This window comes from Dendrobium catenatum, unplaced genomic scaffold (genome assembly GCF_001605985.2).
Source record: "Dendrobium catenatum unplaced genomic scaffold, ASM160598v2 fragScaff_scaffold_1560, whole genome shotgun sequence".
Lineage (NCBI taxonomy): Eukaryota > Viridiplantae > Streptophyta > Magnoliopsida > Asparagales > Orchidaceae > Dendrobium > Dendrobium catenatum.
The window spans coordinates 139,542-153,417 of NW_021320022.1; the positions used below are offsets into that span (position 1 = coordinate 139,542).

Consider the following 13,876-nt stretch of genomic DNA (forward strand, 5'->3'; position numbering starts at 1 on the left):
AGCTTTACAAGTCAAATTTTGAACTGAAATCCATCGATTTGGGTTTGGACCGTTCGATTATCTGATCAAACTGGCACAGAATCACTATAAATCACGTTGGCTTATCCTGGACTTGAACGCAGGCCTCTTCCAATTTGTGCTGGCAACGAGGCACATATATGGCGCTTGGATCACAATCGATCTGATACTTTGAACGGTGATCAATGCATGTCAAGCATGTTTAAGTGGTTGATTCGACATCTGCCACATGTCGGGCCACAACGTCGAATGCCGCGTTTGTACCAATCATTACCAATGATTGGTTTGGCCGGTGTTGGACGACCTGATTTGATTAAAATTGAAAACAAAATCATTAATGTCCATAATCTTCAAAAATTCATAAAAAAAAATCTATTTTTTCATCAAATTCAGTGTTTTTGGTGTCATTTTAAAAAGGTGTCGACATCTACCGTATTTTATTAAAATTAAATTAAAGTTAATTTGACCAGTGGATTGTGAGATATAAGTTTGATACAAAACTCCACATTTTTAATTTCCTCCACACTCTAGTGATATAGGACACACACTTTTGCGTGAAATATTTCAAGCATTTTAGGGCAATTCCCTACATTTTTTCTAAGGTCCAGATGCTCAAGGAATTGGATGTGATGTGAAATTCATCAAGTAATGCAGGTCTAATTTTGGACCCAAAACTTTTGAAAATTCATAACTCTCAAATTTGACAAAATAGACTGTAAAATTTATTGTGGTATGCTTGCCATCAGATATTCAAGGGTTAGCTTGACAGAGATTGGAATCTAATTGAACAATTAGTACACCTAGACAAAATAATTTAAGGATAACGATTTAGTTCAAATTAGAGAAATATAAGAAATTCTAACACACCAATATGAATGAAACTGTAAACACAGTAAAACTTAGTAATCTTTTGTACCATAGGGTTTTAAATTTTGCATGTATTTGGAGGACATTAAGTAAGAAAATAAGCAAGTCATAATTCAGCCTGTTTTGATGACCCAAAAATTTAAAAAATGTAATAAATCTAAATTAAATCTAAAAAATACAATAATAGTATCAAAGCTGACCATAATTTAATCTCTATCCAGAAAATAAAAATCATATCACTGACCTTTAATTTGACTTCATTTAAGTTTTTAGTAAAAATTAATATTTAATTAAATTAACTGAATTAAAAAATTATTTAAAATTTAAATAAATTCTAAACACTTAAAAAATGCTCCCAGTGGTCACTCTATAACCTCTATGAGTGAAATCCATTTAGTTTTGGGGAGTGTTTGAATAAAAAATATCAAAACCTTCCTAATTAAATAATTTTAAAAACCATTAATTAAGCAAACTTTTAAAAAGAAATATAAGTAAGTTCTAGGAAATTTCAAATTGACAAAATTATTGTTATTTCAACTCCATTTGAGGTCTAGTAATTTTTAAAAATGACAAACCTATAAAAATAGGTAAAAGTCAAAAGGTCAACTCTCCCGGTCAACCATAGTTTCAAAATTAGTCAAAAACTTCAAAATTTTATAATTAATAGAAAAAATTCTCATTAAGTTAAACTAAAAGGCATGGACCTTTGTATAAGGTGTAATATTTATTAAAAAAATCTCAAACCATAAAAAAATATCAAAATCAAAAGTCAACTTTTTAGTTAACTTTATTTCAAATTTCAACAAACTTTACAAATCATTAAATAAATATGAAAAATCAATTTCAAAGTAAATTTATAGTCTAATTACTAATCTTAAGGTCTAGTATTGAAAAAATATACCTTAACCCTTTACTATTAGGTAACCCAAGATTACGAGGCTATTAAACTTAGCCCAAATGATGATGGAAATTAAACATTCATGTCATGGTTTAACAAATATTAGTTAATCACTTAATATTAAATATATTTTAAAACCAATTCCAAAATATTAAAGAACTTAAAACTAAATCAAAATTCCCTTTAGCCTTCCAACTAACACCCATATTAAGATATATCAAAACACATAAATTACCTCACACATCTTAGATGGTTTGTATGACACAACTAACATTAGTCCTAAGCTAGGTCGATGTTTTACTTCTTGTATTATGTATTGAGCTTTGTTTAGCTTTCAATGCATGATGTTTAAAAAATTGAGTAGATGATGGTAGATTATTTATTTAAATTTTACAACCTGTGAATTTAATTTAATTTGAGCATTAGATTATTTCGTATGTTAGGAGCTATTTAAATGCTGACATATCTTATGTAAGTGATCATGCTCATACATGACATTAAAATTATAAGAGCGGCAAAATTAAATTTTATAAACTAATCAAGTTTCTACATGTGTTTTGCCTTATGTTAAGTCCCCTTTAATTAAAAGAGCATAACCAGAATAATTGATTTGAATATTTGTTAATTTAATATATAAGCTTCTTGAGATGTAATTTAAATGATAACTACGTTAAGCGATAACACTACATGATGTTTGAGTCTATACATTTTTTTATTTTTAAATGTAATTTAATATTAGCAAAGAAAAACATTACCGCGGGGAGAAGTTCTTATCCATTTGGAAATATGATTTAGTTAATTTTCAATATACAAAGGAAAAAGAAAACATCAATTTTCAGGGCGGGAGAGAGTTTCTTTTTATTTGGAATCCGAATCCGACAGATTTAAGTATCCGCAGAAGGACGAAAAAGTGATTAAGAGCAAGAAGAAATCCCACTCTCAAAGTCACTTAAAGTCTTAAAGAGTAGAATCCAATGCCTGTTTTAGTCGATACCATAACACTTTACTTTTTTTGCATACCATGAATGTACTATTAAATGACACTTGCAACTTGGAGTATGAAATTTATTTAATTACATTTGATTGATTTTGATTGATGATTTACTACAATTATGATTATTTTACTTTTTTTAATTTTTGGCAATTACTATGTTGTATTTTGATTTTGTTCTGGAATCAATCGGCAGGCTCGTGAAGAAGACGCCAAAAACTTTTTCTATTTTTAATTAAATTTTAAATAATTAAACTCAAATAAAAACTTTAATATTTTAAGACGTAAGCTCAGCTCGCGAGGGTCAACATGCCATCAATATTATTACTTACTCCTCTTGGTTAGATGTCTCCCTGTCTACTTGATTCGTGGCAGACACCTATCTACTTAGGTGCAGTCGCTATCAAGAGAATGTCTGTATAATCTCTAAAAAAAATCTTTTAAAGCATTTTAAACACTTTAATTTGAAGATCTTAAGCATTCATCCAAGTTAATTACATACATTGAACTAGAACAAACTTAAAAGTGTCTAAATTGTTAAATTATATTTTATTTCAATACATCAAGAGTTAAGGGACTATTAGGATCTGCACTAAAATATCAGCCCCATTTCCTTAACTTAACTAAATACTGGCCCTTACCACTCTTTGCATAAAAGATAGAACATTATGAATTTTGGGTGATCAGGTGGTTAGACTGGCTCTCTAATTCAGGCCGGGGTAAGTCCAAATTTATAAATACTTAATTAAGTTGCATATACTAATATTTAGTACCCACTTTAGACTTAAGTTCTTAGTTAAGTTTAGAACTATAAGATAAATAATCTTCTGAGAATATAATCAATTTGCTAATAAAATTAATACAACTTAAATTCCAACCTCTTTCCAATCCAAAATTATGCTCAACACTTAATATATGCTAGGTGTTTTCTGAATTATTCAGAATCCCACACCCTCACTACCCTTCCCTTTGACCTCCAGAAATAGTTGTTCAATATTTGATATCATCCACTATCTAAGTTTTTAATACTCACTCCGTTGATATAATGCTTTAAAATTTTAAATAAACATTTTTACTCTTATTTTTATATCAAGATATTCATAGGAAATTCAAACTTTTCTACGATATAATTAACTACGAGTGGCTTGTGCTTGCAGAAAATTTAAAAACTAAAGATCTAAAATTTCAAAAATTAATTTTTTAAAAACTTAATTAATTATCTTTAAGAAAATCAATAAATGAATTATTATCATGAATAATTCAAATAATTGATAGTAAAATGATATCTCTTTCTCTTCAGGAATATATATCATTATTATTTCATGATTTAATTATGAATATTAAATATCCTTTTCCAGATATTATAGTCAATCACTAGATAAAAACCCATATCATTTTGATCTTGAGGATCAATTTTTATTTTCCTAAATTGACTATGATAATTAGGATTAAAATTCAAAAGTTTTGTAACTAAACCTATAAGAAATTTATATTTTTTTCTCAATGTGATATATTATTCATAATTGAAGTATTCAATTTCAAAATTAAATTTATTAGAAATAAAATTTCCAAATGAAAATTATCTTTTTCATATCTAACACTTTTTCAATCAAACACTTTCTCAATCCAGAAAAATATAAACAGTGACACCTTTCTACTCCATCAGGCATGGCATACTATCTAAAAGATCTTTTTTATCTAAGCAAACAAATTATCTGCTCAATTGGGTCCCTCCTCACGCCTCGAATAGTGGTGGTCGCGGTCCTAGAAAATTCAAATATTTTCAACTCCAACTTCCAGGCTGCGATCTTGAATTTCCAAAAAGTAATATAAGTCATAATGCCATCATCTAGGTAAGGATATTATCAGATAATGATTATTTTATTTGCTAAATTATTCAAATATATGAAAAAGTAAACTAAAACCTCAAAATCATTTCTAGGGAATATTATAAGTACTTTTCTTTGGAGTATTACACCTACAAATATATTGTTCTTCATCTTTCACTCATTAAACTCTTTGATAGTATTATTCAATTTGTAAATATATGTTGAGTCAAAACTCAACAGTGAACACAACATACTGGTTTTTTAAATTATACGTAATACAATATTTGACATTAATAATTGCATGTTCTTTAAAAATATAAAATAAATTTAATTTAAAAACATATTTTGAATATAACTCACCATATTACTGCATATCTATATGTCGCATATATGTCTATCTTATTCTTTTTTAATGAAAATATTAATTATCATAGGAGATATCGTCTAAAATAGTATTAAAGATACTTCCATTTAATAACTTTTTTTCAAAAACCTTTTCCATTTCGTGCGCAACGAGGATATTGCATCCTCAGTTAGTATAATTGATGTTCTCTATTAATCAATGCATTATGCAACATTTTTATATTGTCATTTCATTCACGTATCATCTCAAGAACTTTCTAGAGTACGTATGATAAATATCATGCTGACATCAAAGTAACAAAATGATTATTCATTAGAAATAGAAAATTAAAAATTATAGAATTTCAATAATAATCATTAACTAACGAGTGCATAATTGATTCAATGCAAATTAGATTGATAAATTAATATTTCTTAACTATAATTAATAAAAAATTGAGTACTGCACACAAATTAAGATGTTTTGAAGCTTCACTATCCTGTTACTCTAATGTCGATAATTTTCAACATCATATATAAAGGCATTATTATTATAAAATCTGTAAATTATGAAGTTCGCTCGTTATTTCTCTAACTCAATATTTAAATGTTTCTTCTTTTTTAATATACTTTATTACGTTCCCCTCCCTATAATTAAGAAGTTTTATCATTTTGTTTGTATGCAAAAGATTCTATGTGACGGGTGATCACCCAGGGTTAAAAATTGGATAATTGGAAAAGATAGGATGAGCTCGTTAAGGAGCCTAGCTCACAAGTTAAGGCTATAAATCATATATTTGGACTCTAACCAATCTAGTTCCTAGCTATAAAAAACCCAAGTCATCCTGATGTAATTTCATCTGAGGCCCAAAATATTCCTAACACCACCCTAATCTAGGCACATTACATCCTAATCAGCACAAACTAGCTTACAAGGTAGTTTGACTAAAATACACACATACTCCAAATACTCCAAATCACAAACACCCTACCTCTAATCTATCAATCATATTTGTTTTATTAGATCTCCAACCATCATTATTAAACTACCCAAGACTTAACAATAATTCTTCTATTAACCATTAGTTGCCCAACACCAATACAAATTAAAATGAAATTCAATGCAAAAAAAAAAAAAAAAAAATACTCTCTAACATCCACAATCATCTAATTACAACTCTGCAGCACAATCACCAAAATTTACATAAAATATTAACTATGACCTCCTAACCACTACCATTCAATTAGAACCTACCAACCATTATCAATCAATTATAATATTTAAATATTATAATTTGAATAAAACCTTGCAAACACTATCAACACCAACAATAACATTCATCAATTTCATTAGCCCACACTGCTAAAACTACTTTGAACCATCAAACCAATCTCAATGCCCAACAACAAAACTTCAATTTATAGCAAATTAATTTTGAATCCAACTCAAAATAGAATGATAAAAGTCAATGTAAATAATCTCCTAAAAAACTTCAAAGGCTTCAAACTCTATTGACCAGATTACACATACTATACTTCAATAATGATGGATTTATTGCTCAAAAAGACTTCAGATTAAACTATATACTACAATAATAGACAGCAAACTGGTGATTGAAGCTTCATTTTTTTGTACTTTTTCAGTAGAACAATAGAGCCTCAGAGATCTTGGCGGTTATGTTCATCAGATGGTTGGCACCATCAAGAGTAGCAAATATAATGATCACATCACTGGCTCATTAGGGTCCGACATAATCCCAAACAAAGAACTAAAAAATAGAAAGAAATGTCAACAATGGAGGCATAAGAGCTTCTTCAGCCGAACTGCATTCGGGTGTATGGAGTGGCTTTTTGCTCCAATGGATCGACAGTCCGTCACCTACGTCAAAAAACCGCTCTATTTTTTAGCTTCGCAGGAAAGGCTTGAAACAAGAGAGATATTTTTAGAGCGAGAAAGAAAAGAAATGGAATCCATTGAAGATGAATTGCGGTATTTTGAAAGTTTCTGCCATTTTAGAGTGAAAAAAGAGATTTTCTGTTGAAGATGCCCTAATGTGTCAGATGTAGCTGGTTAACATATCATTTTGTAGAAATCAATGTGAATCCGTCTTATTTGTTTCATCATCCTGCACCATGCCAAAACCAGCGGAAAATAAGTTATCATAATATCTAATAAACGAAGAAGTAAATTTCTTTGCAGGATATACCTGCCTTGTCACCGAAAAATCCTACTAAGCATAGAGGAAAATCAGAGCTAAAGGCAGGAAATCCTTATGGCCTAACGATAGATTGCTTGCTGCAGTCCATATAGAAGCAGCACGCAATTGCAATATTAGGCCGTTTCTCAATGTACATAGAAGAAGACTTAGATCTCAACAATTTGTTGGAAAAAAAATACTTAATTTATAAAGGAAAAGCCCGATCGCAGAATGCCAATGAGGTCGGTTTTAAAAGGCATCGAACTGACCTGCGACAACGCAATTGAGAATTTTAGAAGAGAAAAACGAAACCCTAATAAATGGTCGCCGGCAGGAAGAAGAAGATTAACCCTAGAAAAAAAAGAAGAAGATTAACCCTAGCAACCTATTCGCGTGGTGCTGCTTTAATATACTAGAATATTCTATAAAATAGGAGAAGATGTTTTCAATCTTACTGTGGCGGTCCCGTATTAAAGATGGAGCGATGCCAATGGTCATGTCGAAATTAATTTAATTCATTAAAATTAAAGGAAGAAGAAGATAAATATAATCATAAAAATATTTTTTTCTATAAATTCACTCAATTGGTAATTATATTTCATTATTATGTAAATTTCATCCTAATATTAATTACATAGTCTTTGTTGTACTATTTTTAGCAAAAAAAAAATTATGAGATCGAAAACATGCTCAAGCAAATGAGTCATAATTATTGGACACAAAAAAAAGTCAACCCAAATCTAAATTTGCGGTAGCTAAACATCTAAAAAAAGGCTTACTTGATATTGACTCCTCCTTCAAACGTATATTGAGAAACATTTCTATCAATCCAGTGCTTTAAGGGAAATTATTGGGTTCGGATATCGGACACAGCTTACGTTCAGTACTTCACAGTACTGAGTACTACTAAACTCGGTACCGAGCAGTACTGAGTTCGGTACTCCACAGTACCGAGCAGTACGGTACTGTGAAGTACCAAGCTCATATTGACCTCACTACCGAGTAGGTGGTGATGTGACGCATTTCATTGAGCTCCGAACGTCGTCCGGTGTCCAAATTCTATAATTTTCCGCGCCGTGGAGCATCATAATCGTTCATAATTACAAGCATATTGCTTGGAATAGCTACCATGACCTCAATATTACTCCCAGCAAGTGCTTTCATGGTGTTTTTTCATCCGCATAAAAAAGTTTAACTTTCTTAATTCCATTATCCAACAACAATCTTCGGTGGCAAAGGATGAATCGCCATAGTCCCCAAAGTATGGCAGTAAATTCTTAAGACACACTCAGTTGTTTCAGATAAAAGGGAAATATCTTAGCTATGTCTTGCAAGAAAATCAAGTTAAAAAAAGTATGGCAGTAAATTCTTACTCTAACAGAACAGAAGCAATAGGAACTACAAACTTTTTATAACTTATGTTGAAATTAAAGAAACTAGTAACATTAGGTATTCTTAATCAATGTTAACATTGAAGTCATATTAATAGAAAAATATAATATGCTATGGTTTTTGAAGTGATTTTACTAGTAAAAATACCCGTGCATTAAATGCACGTTACTAAATATTTAAAAATAATAATTCATATTATAAATATTTTAATTATATTATCATTGTTAAGATGAAAAGAAATTATTAAATTTATTATTATAAGTAATTATAATTACTAATGTTTATTTATGAAAAACATTTTTACTCTAATTGAAACTTTTTTTAATTATCATATTTGCTTTATATCTTCATACAAGAGTGGATATTTCTCAGCTAGAGATTGTGATTTCATGATCTTCAATGATCTAGTAATGTATCAACAAATTTTCAAATTTGTTTATATATTCAGTAACAAATTTAGTGCTTTGCTTTAATGAATTAATCTCATAAATTTAGAATTAATTTTACCATAAAAAATAGAAACATCAAATTTGAATTTTTTTTTTTAATCATCTACGCCAAATTTTGCCATCTAAGATTTTCATAAGCCTCGTATTAAACATCACATCTATCTTGATTATTTCACTAATACCAATACTAGCATTCAATTGAATCGCCTTATCATAATATCTATACATGTAAATTAAACATACGTTTGACATCAATGATGAAAAATTATTATATTTATTGAAAGAACAAGAATTAATAAAATTTTAAGTAAATGAAGATATTATCTCAAGGCAAATAGAGGGAATGGCAGGGAATTGGTAACAATGATTCCTTGCTATGACATGCATGTAAGAAATCATAATACAGACCCAAACAACAAAGAAGAAAATTTCTTCATATTTGCTAGATCAAAAATAAATTAGACACAAATGTGGAAATTCAGCACAGCAGTTGAAGGAATTGAATGAAACAAATTACAGCTAAACGAAGAGGCAACTCTGTAGAAACGAACAGCAAAATACAAAAAATGTATCTTTTCATATAAGCAATAAATTAAATCAACATTAATACCTCATTCTAAGCTATTTGGGGTCAAACACCTAATAATGTTGTTGGTTCTCATGCGAATGCAGTGCAGCGCAAAAAAAAAAAAAAAATTTGTGCAATAAAAACAAACCCTCAACCTTTTTCATCCGGGCTTGAGACCGACATCGACGGTTTTAAAAAATTTTGATATAATATTACCTCTAAATAATTTATTTGATTTGTAATGAGGAATCACAGTATAGAAATTTGTACTGTAAAAAACATAAGATTTTTAAGATACTTCAATTGCTAGAAGTTATAGTCAATTTTTTTTGAAGTGGATGAGCACATCAAGAAGTTTCATTTATAATCTTTCTGATTATTGTGAGACATTTCTAGTATCGATTTTAAATAAGATGCATATTCCATTTCATTGAGAATACCAAACATTCAGCATGCATATGTGAAAATCTAATCTAATATTTATATTAAATTACGATTGCTATGTAAATTCAATTTAACCATCTCACAAAATAGGAACATAGATGAAGGATTGGATTAAAAATTTATAAAAAAATGGAATGCAAACTAAAAACATACAACAACACTATTTTTTTTTTAAACAAAAACTAATATATTAAGATAAACAATCACAATTACAACAGCATAAAACAGAAAAATAAAAGAAAAAGGAAAAATACAACCAAAGCTCAGTAATCGGCTGAGGCTCCCAGCATCTCCGAAGCCTCGCACGGACCATCCAATAAGGTGAAGCCAGCGCCCAAAATCCAACCAACTCTAAAAACAACACCAAAGGTTGCCACCAGCTAGACGACAAGGACACGAGCCTCAGCCACATCATTACCCCAAACCAGCGCACCACCAAAGCGACAAAACTTCCAGAAAACCAACCCGAGAAATATTGGGAAAAAATAAAGTCTACAGAGAAAAAAATTATCTCCTTCTCCGGCCCCTCCCACGAAATCTCCCACGAGAGGCAACCGAGATACCAGGTCTACCACGAACCAGAGTAAAATTGTTTCCAGGGTCAGATCCACCGCAAAAATCCGGAGAAGCCAAACCACAATCTTAAAAGTCAGATTCAGATTCAAATTCAGACGATCCATGCATCCAATCCACATGGTTTCTAATATCAAAACTAGAATTATCACCCAAACGATTGACCATAGTATGCGTGTCAACCAAATTTACTAGGACATCAACAAAATTATTAGAGCACACCAAATTTCTATTCAAATTATCCACCAGCACACAGTCAGCATTATTGTCAACAATCACAGCCAGTATACACGAAGGCTCAATAGTAGGCGACAAAGCTGCCGAATCGTCAATCCCAGCCACAACAGAGCAACTGACTACAACATTACTAAAATTAACACCAGCAGGCAAAATAACGGGGGCCGAAACAACCTCAACCTCACTATCAGGTAAAGCAGCATTCTCCAACCCGTCAAAAGAAGCCAACGGAATTGGGGTTCCCACAGCATCAGGAGAACACAAAGGAGATTCAAAAGCGGGCAATGCAATACCCTCCACAGTATTAATAACAATATCACAATTCAAAACCCCTAGAGCTAAAGGAACTTCACCATTAACCACAATATTTTCACTGAGAGGATTAGAGTTAACAATCGGGATAGAAGAATTAACAGGGTTAACAGAAGTCACTAAAGGTTTAGAAGCAGAGTCCACCAGTGGCGGAGCCGAATCCACAGTCTGACGTAAATGAGGAAAAAGCTTAATACATTCTGACTTCTTATGACCCACAGTCTTACAATGCTGACAGAAATTGGGCAAGCCTTCAAAAACAACTCTTTGAACATACCCAAACTTCTCCGGACCCAACCAAACCGATTCAGGGTAAGATTTAGAAATATCAATTTCAACAAGAATACGTGCGGCTGAGGGGTGCGAGCCAACAACCATGGCATTGTCGGTTTGAATCGGTCGGCCAAAAATAGACCCAAACCCAAAGAGAATCCTAGGAGAAAAAAAGGTGAGGACACAACCCCGGAAAGGATACCCAAACATGGACAATCGGCGACTCCTCCGACAAGTCAAGGAGAGGCGACCACTTAATAACTTTCATGAAACAGCCAAAAATGAAGTAAGAACGGTGCGCAAAATTCCTCCCTTAGTCTAGATCATTTGAAAGCTTGATCAACACATTAGACTGATCCAACAGAGTAACAGAGAAATCACCGGAAAGTTTAAGATTGAAAAAAAACCTACGGATTGAATCCAAAATCGGACGTTTCAGGGGAAATTTCCCCTCCAAAGTAAACTCAAACGGTTTAGCAAGATGCAAAATTCATCTTCCGAAAACCACAAAGCTGGCATACCCCGAATCATAGAGACATGACAATCCGGAAAACTATCCGAAGCAACGGAACAAGACAACACATCTTTGAAGGATTTAGAGTGCTTACCCTCAAGAAAACCAGGATCCAACCTTTTATTTGCCATGAAAAGCAAGACAAACGGCGACGAAGGCGAAAGGCAGCTAGGGCAAAAAGCCCTAACAAGGAGGGAAAAACCCTAGCAGACAACTCGTGAGAAAAAACATTTTGTAACTCTCGAAAAACATACCACAACGCTCTTAAATGATATAATTAAATTTATTGAAATATATTGATCACACTAAACTTCCATTTGATTGAGAAATACCAAACTGTTAGCATGCATAACCGAAAAATCTAATCCAATATTTATATTCAACTATGATTACTATGTAAATTCAACTTAATCATCTCATAAAATAGGAACATAAAAAATTGAATAAAAAATTAATAACAAAAATGGAATGCAAACTAAATTGAATAAAAAAATAATAACAAAAATGGAATGCAAACTAAACATACAATAACACGCTTAAATGAGATAATTAAATCTCTGAAAATATATTGAACACACTAAACTTCAAACAAAGATTGTTGAGATGTAATTAAAAATATATCAATTTGTTTAAAAATAGCATCTGTACCTTTAACGTAGATCAGAATTGAAATTTTCATGAATATGTAGGATTACTATTTTCTGCAAAAATATAATATGTTATTTTATAGGATTCAATGTATAATTTGAATACAACGATTGAATGATATAAAACATTAATATATAAGATATGAGCAATTAATTATTTGAAGCAACGTACCAGATCGAGCTGCCTCAAAGATAATTGTGATAGAATTTCATTTCTCATAATGATGATTAGAATAAAAAACAAACAAGAATTATACTTATATTATTATAAATATACAAGTTAGTAAATTGTATTCAAATGTGTTTGAATTTTGATTGAGATAAAATTATTGGAATCAAGATAATTTTAATTTTTTTAATAATAATGTATATAAAAACAAATAGGTGATCTATATTAAACACTACGGGAAAACACTCGAATACCGTCGGATTTTCCGGCAGAATTTTTTGCGCCGGTACGAACTGCGCAGGTAACGGCGGAATGTTCCTGATTCTTGCGACGGAAAAATTATGACGCATTTGCCGGCGCATAGTATGACGGAAATCTTCCGGCGTCCCATTCGCAGGCAAATGCGTCGGTAAAACGAGCTCTGAACTGATTCCGTCGCACGTTGCGGCGGAAACATACCGGCAAAATTACCGACGGAACTTCCGCCGGCTTATTTAAACTCAACGACTTATTTCCGTCGCACGTTACGACGGATCTTATTTCCGTCGGATACTCCGCCGGAACGTCCGCTGGTGAAAGCCCTATTTTTCGACACCGAACCCCTCTGGCCGCTCATTCGTTTTCTTCCCTTCTCTCACCTCGCGTGTTTCGCCCGTCGCCATCCGTCGCTCGCTGTGGACTGACGTCGCTGACGGTCACCGGACTTTGCCGAGCATCCTTTCCTCTCCTTCCTTCTCGCGCGCCGCCGAGTGTCGCTCTTCGCCGACGGAACGGAAGGTATTTTGTTTTTTTATTTTTTCCTATTTCGGTTGGGTTACATCAAGGATCAGTCTTAAGTCTTAAACTCAAATTCATCAATGAAACTCAATTAAAGAAGTTGCATAATAATAATAATAATAATAATAATAATAATAATAATAATAATAACTGAGTAAAAAAATTAATGATGTGATGAATTTGTCACAACATTATAACGAAAAACATAATAAAATAAAATACACAAAAATAATTTTTAAACTTTAGAGTAAAATGTATTGCTTTTTATTCTAAAAATGTTGAAGGAAAAATAAACAAGACATCAAGTATCAATATGAATAAATACTATTTTTTAAATTTCCTCAATTTTGATTTTTTTAGGTTCAATTTCATCAAAAA

At 31.4% G+C, this 13,876-nt stretch overlaps 2 non-coding genes across 2 annotated transcripts; both read right to left on the bottom strand.

The window, feature by feature from the left end:
- Window positions 1–6,600: 6,600 nt before the first annotated feature.
- On the bottom strand, window positions 6,601–6,682 carry LOC114581157. The gene has a single exon (XR_003703007.1). It is a non-coding gene; the product is annotated as a small nucleolar RNA SNORD24 (small nucleolar RNA).
- Window positions 6,683–6,997: 315 nt separating this feature from the next.
- Window positions 6,998–7,077, bottom strand: LOC114581158. Its single transcript, XR_003703008.1, has one exon. It is a non-coding gene; the product is annotated as a small nucleolar RNA R12 (small nucleolar RNA).
- Window positions 7,078–13,876: the final 6,799 nt, after the last annotated feature.